The following is an 8,375-nucleotide window of genomic DNA, read 5'->3' as shown; positions in this document are numbered from 1 at the left end:
CTGAAATGGTGAGGTGCTCAAGCTTCACCATCACAGTGGTGGTGGTTATAGATGTAAACCTCTAAAGTAGAATGCAGAATTACATAAAGGCCAAGTAATGTAATTTCCATTCTTTGGCTTTATTGCAGATGCTTAAAATTGCAGTCTTTTAAAAATGTTTAACTGGTGTTATATCACTCAAGTGACATCTATTGATAATTTTTTGAGCATATAACCATAAAAAGTTTGTAATATTTTGGTTCTATAGATCTATTGTAAATATGTGGTGAGTAGGAAGGAACTGTCCTTTTGACAAAGGTGAGTTTATCAGAACAAGGTCACCAGAACAATGTTATCAAAGAATTATTTCCACTGCTACATAGTGAAAATGAAGAAGTGAGTACTAATGAAGCTCAGAAAGAAATTTAATATCTCCAAATAACAGTCATAGGCCATCATACAAAACTACCTGATGGTGCCTAAATATAAGGGATATACCTCTAAGTTAGCTACATTTGATAAAGATATCTTACATATTCAAGCCTGGGGACAGATATGTGGGTTGGGTTCTAGACTTTTCTATATGGGAAACCATACAGGCAGGAATAACAGTATTTCCTTAACAAGGCATCAGAGTATTCCCTTAAAGGTGACTTGTACAATGCAAACTGTCAGAACATTTGGGGCTTTGATAAATGAGCCTTATATGCAGGAGCTAGAAACAATTTCCGCAATGATAGCATCAGATCTTTATTTCAAGTGCACCTCCAGTTGCAGCCTACATCCCTGCAGTGTGACCATTTTTCCTAATTAAGATTATCATCTCTGCCAGGCTGAACTGTATCTACATCAATTAACTTATTCAAATTGATTATGGAATAGGGCCTAGAAGGAATAATGTGGCACTCAGTGATATTTTCTTTCATATGTCTCTTTACACATGCCTTTGTCCTTTGCTTTGATCTCTAAAAAGTCTCACTGAATTGCAAATTCCACTCACCTCACTGAAACAAGTACCAGCATACAATGTCTTATCTGTGGGCAGAGCACATTATACAACATGCACACTAATGCAAAACTGGTAATCAAAGTGATAACACTTCCAGTTTTATTGTGTTTTCCTCATGTAAGACCAAATTATGCTGATTCTTACACAGAGGCCCTTCTAACCCCAGTAGCACTGATGGATGTATGGAGAATAGTGGTTTTAGAGACTTACAATACTTACAAAGTAAAAAATAGATTTTTTTATGCTGAGTAACTTATCAGGCTCTTTCAATCATTAATATTCATTTCATTAGAGTCTATATAATAATAAAGTTACCTGTAAAAAAAGATTAGCTTGAATAATGAGAATAGCTTCATATACTTCAAGGAGGCACTTATGCAGGGAGATAATTTATTTTCTTCAGAAATTTTTTTCCTCCTAAGCCACACTATTTACAAAAAGGGCGTTTACTAATTGCTTCATTGCTGCAAACTCTCTGTTATAATGAAGAGCTGCTGTGTAACCAGGATGGTATTCTCCAACATTTTATTATCATTAATTGACTTACACCTTCCTTCATACAGCACCTGCATTTTCAAATCTCTTTATTTTTCTTAACATTTCCAGAGCAAATTCATCTTCATGACTAATACTTGATATTATTAATAGGTTTATGTAGACTGTGATGTAAAAAGAATTTTGTCCTAAACAATTCAAGTTTTGCCACCATGAATGCCAGAGTTCTGACTAATCTCTGGTAATGTAGGAGAAAGCTTTCATGCATGTGCTCTCCTTTGCACTAAGTCAAGAGAAAACAACTATAAAACCTAAGCTGACAGTATTCTAACACTGTGCTTCTGTGAGGTTTATGCTTGCTTGCTAAGAGACATTTGCCAAAGTGGGAATTAGTTTCAAGTGCTGTAAAATAAACTTTCAAAACATATCTACCCTACACTGTGTAGTCATAGCTCACATTTTGACCTTGCACTGAGGAAACTTGTCTTTTAATCCATCTGGAAAAAAATGATGAGGAAGACTCCAAGGAGGAATGAATTGCTTGACTTGTAAGTGTCAGTGACATGAGCCTTTGCTTTGTTTTGTTTTCCTGCAGATAGAATGAATTCCCAGACACAATGGGCTTAGGCTGACTTACTTGATTTTTACTGTCTCTACCCTAAATAGCACAGTTATGACACTGCAATGCACTGTAGCAAGAGGTTCAGGAGTCAGGGTCGTTTGGAAAAAATCAGTGGTCACAACATGCTGCAATTTTAAAAAAGACTTCTCAGGTGGTAATTAATCTTTCAATTGAAGTATTATTCAATCATTTTCAGAAACACTGATATTAAAATTATTTACAGTTGGTCTTACATTTCTAAACAAAACACAGAGCCTGTGTAGCTGAAATTACCTCTTTGCTGCTTCCTTGAGGGAGGTGTTAACTTACCCTCCTAAGACAGTTCCAGTTTTCTGAACACTTCTGTAGAAATTGCATTCTTATTTCAAGTGAGCTAGACAGAAAAATTCTGATTAAACAAAATGGTGTCAAAATTACAATTCTTTAAGTGTGAAATATTTGTGCAGGGGGAACACAATATTTTGGCTTTGATATAATGATGTGCAGTCCTGGAAAGTGTTCTCTGCAAAAACCATAAACATATACAAATATATATATATATACACTGGAAGCATATACTGCCTTTTTTTTTTGCCTACTCTACAGCTCACAAACCTGTGTGGTATCTTGCTGTGCTACGTGCTTGCTCTGTCTATCAAAGATAGATAAACCCATCAAAATTTATTAACAGAGGACATATTTGATTCTTTATTTACTTTATCCTGTTATACCCACTTTGAAATCAAGCAGATGTATTTTGGGAGTGTGTGGAAATGGACAGGTAGTTGAAAGACACATATGGCTGCATTTCTTCAACTAAATATGTAAATATTAGCCAACCAGGTCATCTCCTGTCCTACAAAACATCCTTATAAATTATTCAACCTTGCAAACTCACCTTCTTTGTTTAAAAGATATTAAAGAGCTCCCTTTTTTTTTTCTGCTACTGATATTAGAAGTGAAAAACAAAATTAGATCAATCAGTTTATTTTATGTTAGAGGCAAGAGAATTGGAGATGATATCAGTCCAGAACAATGCCATATTAGGATGACATCTGCTGTATGCATCCAATGCTTTAACAATAAGTATAGAAGCATTTTTAGGCTACACTCATAATAACGTTTCTTTATTTTGAAGGAAGAAAATATTAAACGCAGTACTGGAAAAATGCTTAGTAGGAGAATATATATTAAAAAACATTGTTGCTGTTGAATTCTTAAAGACTATCTTTGCAAGAGCTGGAAGTGGAGTTTTATAGAAGAACAATCATCAGGGTTTTGTCAGTGATTTCTATATTTACAGCATTTAGGATAAACATGTCTAAACTGAAACAGCAACACTTAATTGTTTTTAACAAAAACACTAGTAATCATATCATTAATTTATTACAGTACTGTATGATTCTGGAAAATGTTTCTTTTCTGGAGCATGCCCTCCTATAGAAACAATGTAAACTCTTTCTGAGTTTTATCCTTGGTATGTCTATCTCAAGTTTACCATAGCGAGGAATGTCCATCTATTAACATTGAACTTTGAGCAGGATTGATTGACATAGTTAATAATTCCAATTAGTGATTAATTCCAAATTAGTACCCACCATTTTAAGTATTGATGAAAGTAGATTGAACTTCAACCATAACATTCAAATTTTACAGAATAACCCCTCACTGTTCCTAGAAGTCATAGCTTTCTTGTGAGGGCTTTCACTTTTAACAAAAATTTCCTTTGATTTCATTGGAATTCAAATAAAGGCAAAGCTGGAAACTTTAGAGACCCTAAACACCCTTTGACAGGTTTTCTGTAATAAATTTTTCTCTTCTAAGTCTTCAGTCTGGGAAAATAAAACCACCATAAATATGTCTTTTAGGTAATATATTTATAGAGTTGCTCACTTAGGCTGGAATTCATCACTTCAACTGTTACTGGTTTCTACATTAATTTTGGTCACCAGTACATAGCAGCTCAGCACCTCCAAAGCAGATTGTCCACCAAATCACACCAAGCTTCTCTGAACTTTATGGTTACCCTTTGAGTAACATTATTGACTGACATACAAATCTGCAGATAGAAGTGATGTACTTGCCTACATGGGGCAAATTTGGCCAGCTCATTCACCAATGTGTCCTTTTTTACATCCACTTGAGCTTTGCCTAAACACATGAATTAAACATTTATTTTTAAAATATTTGTATATAGAAATATGCATGTTCAGTTAAAACTGAAATTAGTGTTTTTCATCAGGAGTTCTGCTGCCACATAATGTAGACAAATGCATATAGCAAAAGAGTAGACATATAAACCCATGGATGCCAGGAATTCTACTATGCCCATTGATGGTGGGAGTAAAAAATAATCCAATTTCTCACTTAAAATCATACTTAGTGATGACACTCCATTACTTGTCTTGATGACCTACGATAATGATAAAATTAATGCATTAGTCACATGCAATCAAATTGGTTCCCAGTAAGTAATACAGTCTGATTAGGACCAGCTTTTGTTTCAAAAATTGCCCTTTTTTTCACTGTAGAGCAAATGATGTCATTTGATTGGGAGGAAAAAATGAACTGAATTTTAGAGAGCAAATTGATTATAACAAGACAATTGAAAACACTTTTTTTTTAACTAGAATAAATTTCTGTGAGGTTTGAGTTTATTGACAGGGTATGATCAAGAATTCAGTGAAAATTCACTTGTTCTTTGAAGCATTATAATCAAAAATAAAATATTTTCTTCTTTTTGTAAACCTATCTGTATGATATACTGTTGGAGTCCTGTGACTTTTCTAAAATCACACTGTTACTCCTTCTTCAGTCTTCTCTACATCTCACAGTCTGCAACTGCTCATGCTTACATCTGTTTGTGTGGTAATATAAAGCACGAAGACAATATCACAGGACACCAACTCTTTTAACTCAAAGTAAGGAAAATTGCAAATTAAATCATTATACACAAATTGGATGCAAATTATTTATAACTTTGAGCTATACTGTGCTACAATGTGTGCAATTAAAATGTTCATATAGACAGACAGGAAGGCTAGCAACAATATCATGATGTATCCACCAACTGCCACGTAAAAAGAGGTTCTCAACTATGGCCCTCTTCTGTTTACATGTTATATTTTCAAACTCAAAATTCTCAAAGCTCCAATCAGAATTTAAAATTAGCATGCACAGCAGAAACTGAAGTGTTTCAATAATGTGTGCTACATCCTCTAGGTACAGAAAGAGGAATAATGTATTGTGACAAGAATAGCTGCTGCCAGGTAAGGCCATTATAAATTTCAAAAAGTCTGGAATGTGACACATTGCCAAGTAGGCTTTTAGAAGAGAAAGCAAGCAACTGTTTTTAAAGTGATATTTACTTTTTATCAGTACATTTGAGTAAAAATATTAGTGCAAATTCTCTCTCCCTCCCCCCATAAACATACTTTCCTAAGAGCTCATATTAAGCAGCAAAGAACTCCATATATTTAGGGAAATATATTGAAAAACTGAGATACTTCATATTGTTTCAAAGATACAAATATGAAATATGATTATCCTGATATTTTTGCTTAAAAGTATTTTTATCATCATAACATCTTCAGTAACATGAAGGTTTTGCAGCATTGAATGCAACATCAGCAAAGATAATACTGTCATTTTACTTACACTATTTTATGTATCTAGATTACAAGCTAATGTCCTCTGATGTATAAAAGGAGCCTTGAAAACATCATTTGTCCATGCTTTTTGTTAGTTTATATGGTTTCAAGTTATAAATTTATAAAATTATTATAAAATAAATACTGTTCTCATTCCTGTTGAGAACTCTGGCCTGCCATATCTCTTTGATTTTATTTTTACTACTGACATTTAATTGAATTCCAATGACATCAAAACTAACTTGGTAGTCTCACAGTACTTTTCTGTAGTATATTTACTGATTATTTAACAATCATTAAATACCATAAATGGTTTTAAAAACCAAGCTGATATGCAAAATTTGAGTATAGGAATTTTAAATTAAAAGCACCGAGAAGGGACTACTAACACAAAATAATTATAAGAACATTTTGAGAAAAAATGCACTATGAAATATAAAATGCTTAAGAAAAAATCTGCAATTTGGATTTAAAAAAAAAATTACTTCTGAAACCCTGAACTATGTTACTAACATGTAGGGTACAATAATAACGGTGACAGTCATGTAATCATACCCTGGGAGTGTCGTAAGTTCTCACTATAAGCCTGCCTGCTGGAAATATTTTGCACAAAGGAAGAGACACATCTCCAGAAGGAACAATAAAGATGATTAATCTGGCAGACAAACTACTGAGTGGTAGGTTTCAACAGCTTCATGTGACTCTAAAATTGCCTTGTTGATTTAAGACAGTAACTATCTGCTTAGCACACTTTCTTTACCAAGAAAGGATAACAGTTAATACACCACAAACAGAATCAATATTAAAGAATTGTTTAATATACAGAAAGTCATACAAATTATCACTGCTTGAAGTGCCATATGAGGCCACCACCAACAACCACAACTGGATTATATATTTCCTCAACCAAATGATAAATTATTTCAGGGTAGTGTGTTAGGATATCCAGAGTTTTAAATACCAAATATTTTAAAACAAAATGTAGCATGAGACAGAAACAGCAAATATAATTATACTATCCTGTGGTGAAAAACAAATGGATCTCAATTTTCAGAGTTAGCTACCAATTGGCTTATATATGATATTATACCCTTCTGACACTAAGGGTACTCCTCTTCTAAGGTCAGGCAGGCCTCCTGAAATGAAGTTACTAAAACAAAGAAAAAACAGGGAAATTCAGCCTTTTGTTTTGCCTGAGAAGGCTTGTTTCACATAAATTGGTGACTGTTATGGCAGATTTTGGCATCTTGATTAAGTGTCTTAAAACCTAGAGCACTTATCGCTTGCTAACGCGATCCTTGTATTCAGAAGAAGGATTGCTAAACTGTAAATCATTGTCACCAGTCCTCAGACAGGAGCATAGGACAAGGGAGTTGCACAGAACCAGTGTGTGTGAGACATCCTTCTGCTTTGCTGTATTCTGTTGTGTCCTTGCATAGCAATAAGACAGATTACTTTTCCACCCTCTTAGACAGTAATCAACTCACATTTGTCCTTTTCTAAAATTAATAGAATTGGAATAAATACATAGACCTACCTTTGTTATTCCCCATTATCATCCTCTACTAGTTTTCATGAAACCCTTTTTTTCAGAAAATGAGGAGGCAAACCAGGTGTTAGATTATTTATGTTTGACAAATTCATATCATTTAAATAATTAAAACTAATTTGTGTTGAGAGCTACAGTTGCATTTTTATTAGAGAAACAAGTACAAATAGGCATCACTACAGAGCTGTTTATTCAATAATGAGATTAAATGAAATGGATTTTGTAGTCTCAATACTTTGATTAATGTGGCAATTGGAACTTCTATACCCTAACAATGTGGAAACAGCTGCTTAACCACTATAAATCTGTGAAACTTTTTTTCTTTAAAGCTACACATTTTAAATTACCCCTAAAAATATATTGTAAGCAAAATATTGAATGTTTTCAGTTCAAACAATATTTACATTATAAGCCTGAAATTACACTACTTTTTAATTTAATCACAAAAAAATATTTACAAATAGCAGTATATATGTTTATATGTAATGTAAACCTTCCTGCATATCTTTTTTCTTATATAATATAGAGGCTATTGTATTAATCTGTATAGAAAAATACTTTACTATTAAACTAATAACAAATTCTAAATTAATTATTCTAAAATAGGGAATTACAATTTTAAGAGAAAAATATATGAATATAGCTGCAAGGAGAATGTGCTGTGTGTAAAATTGCCTGCCAAGATCCAGTTAAAGCAGCACAGTACTTACCCTTTGAACAAAAGGCATCAACATGTAATTGCAAGAAATTATTATAGATTATTAAAGTTTTGAGGAAAAAACAAAGATGCAAAACTTCTGGAAGCAAACATATTTATGGAACTATAATAGAGTATATTGTTCTCTTTTCATTAAAGATTTTTCAACCATTTTTATTAGAGCTGCAGCATATTATATGTACAGGGACTGCATTGCACCAGATACGGACATGCTAAGCCATGTTATTCTTGCATTTAAAAAATACCATTTGAATCTCTATCACTTATAGAATAAACCAGTCTCAGTTTGTGAATCTGTGTTACAGTAGCCCTCAATCCACCCAAAATCCACATAAAGCATTTAAAATTTGGAGTATGTAGACATCTTGTCTCAA

Source organism: Geospiza fortis, unplaced genomic scaffold (genome assembly GCF_000277835.1).
Source record: "Geospiza fortis unplaced genomic scaffold, GeoFor_1.0 scaffold54, whole genome shotgun sequence".
Taxonomy (NCBI): domain Eukaryota; kingdom Metazoa; phylum Chordata; class Aves; order Passeriformes; family Thraupidae; genus Geospiza; species Geospiza fortis.
Note: the sequence above shows the minus strand (reverse complement) of the source record.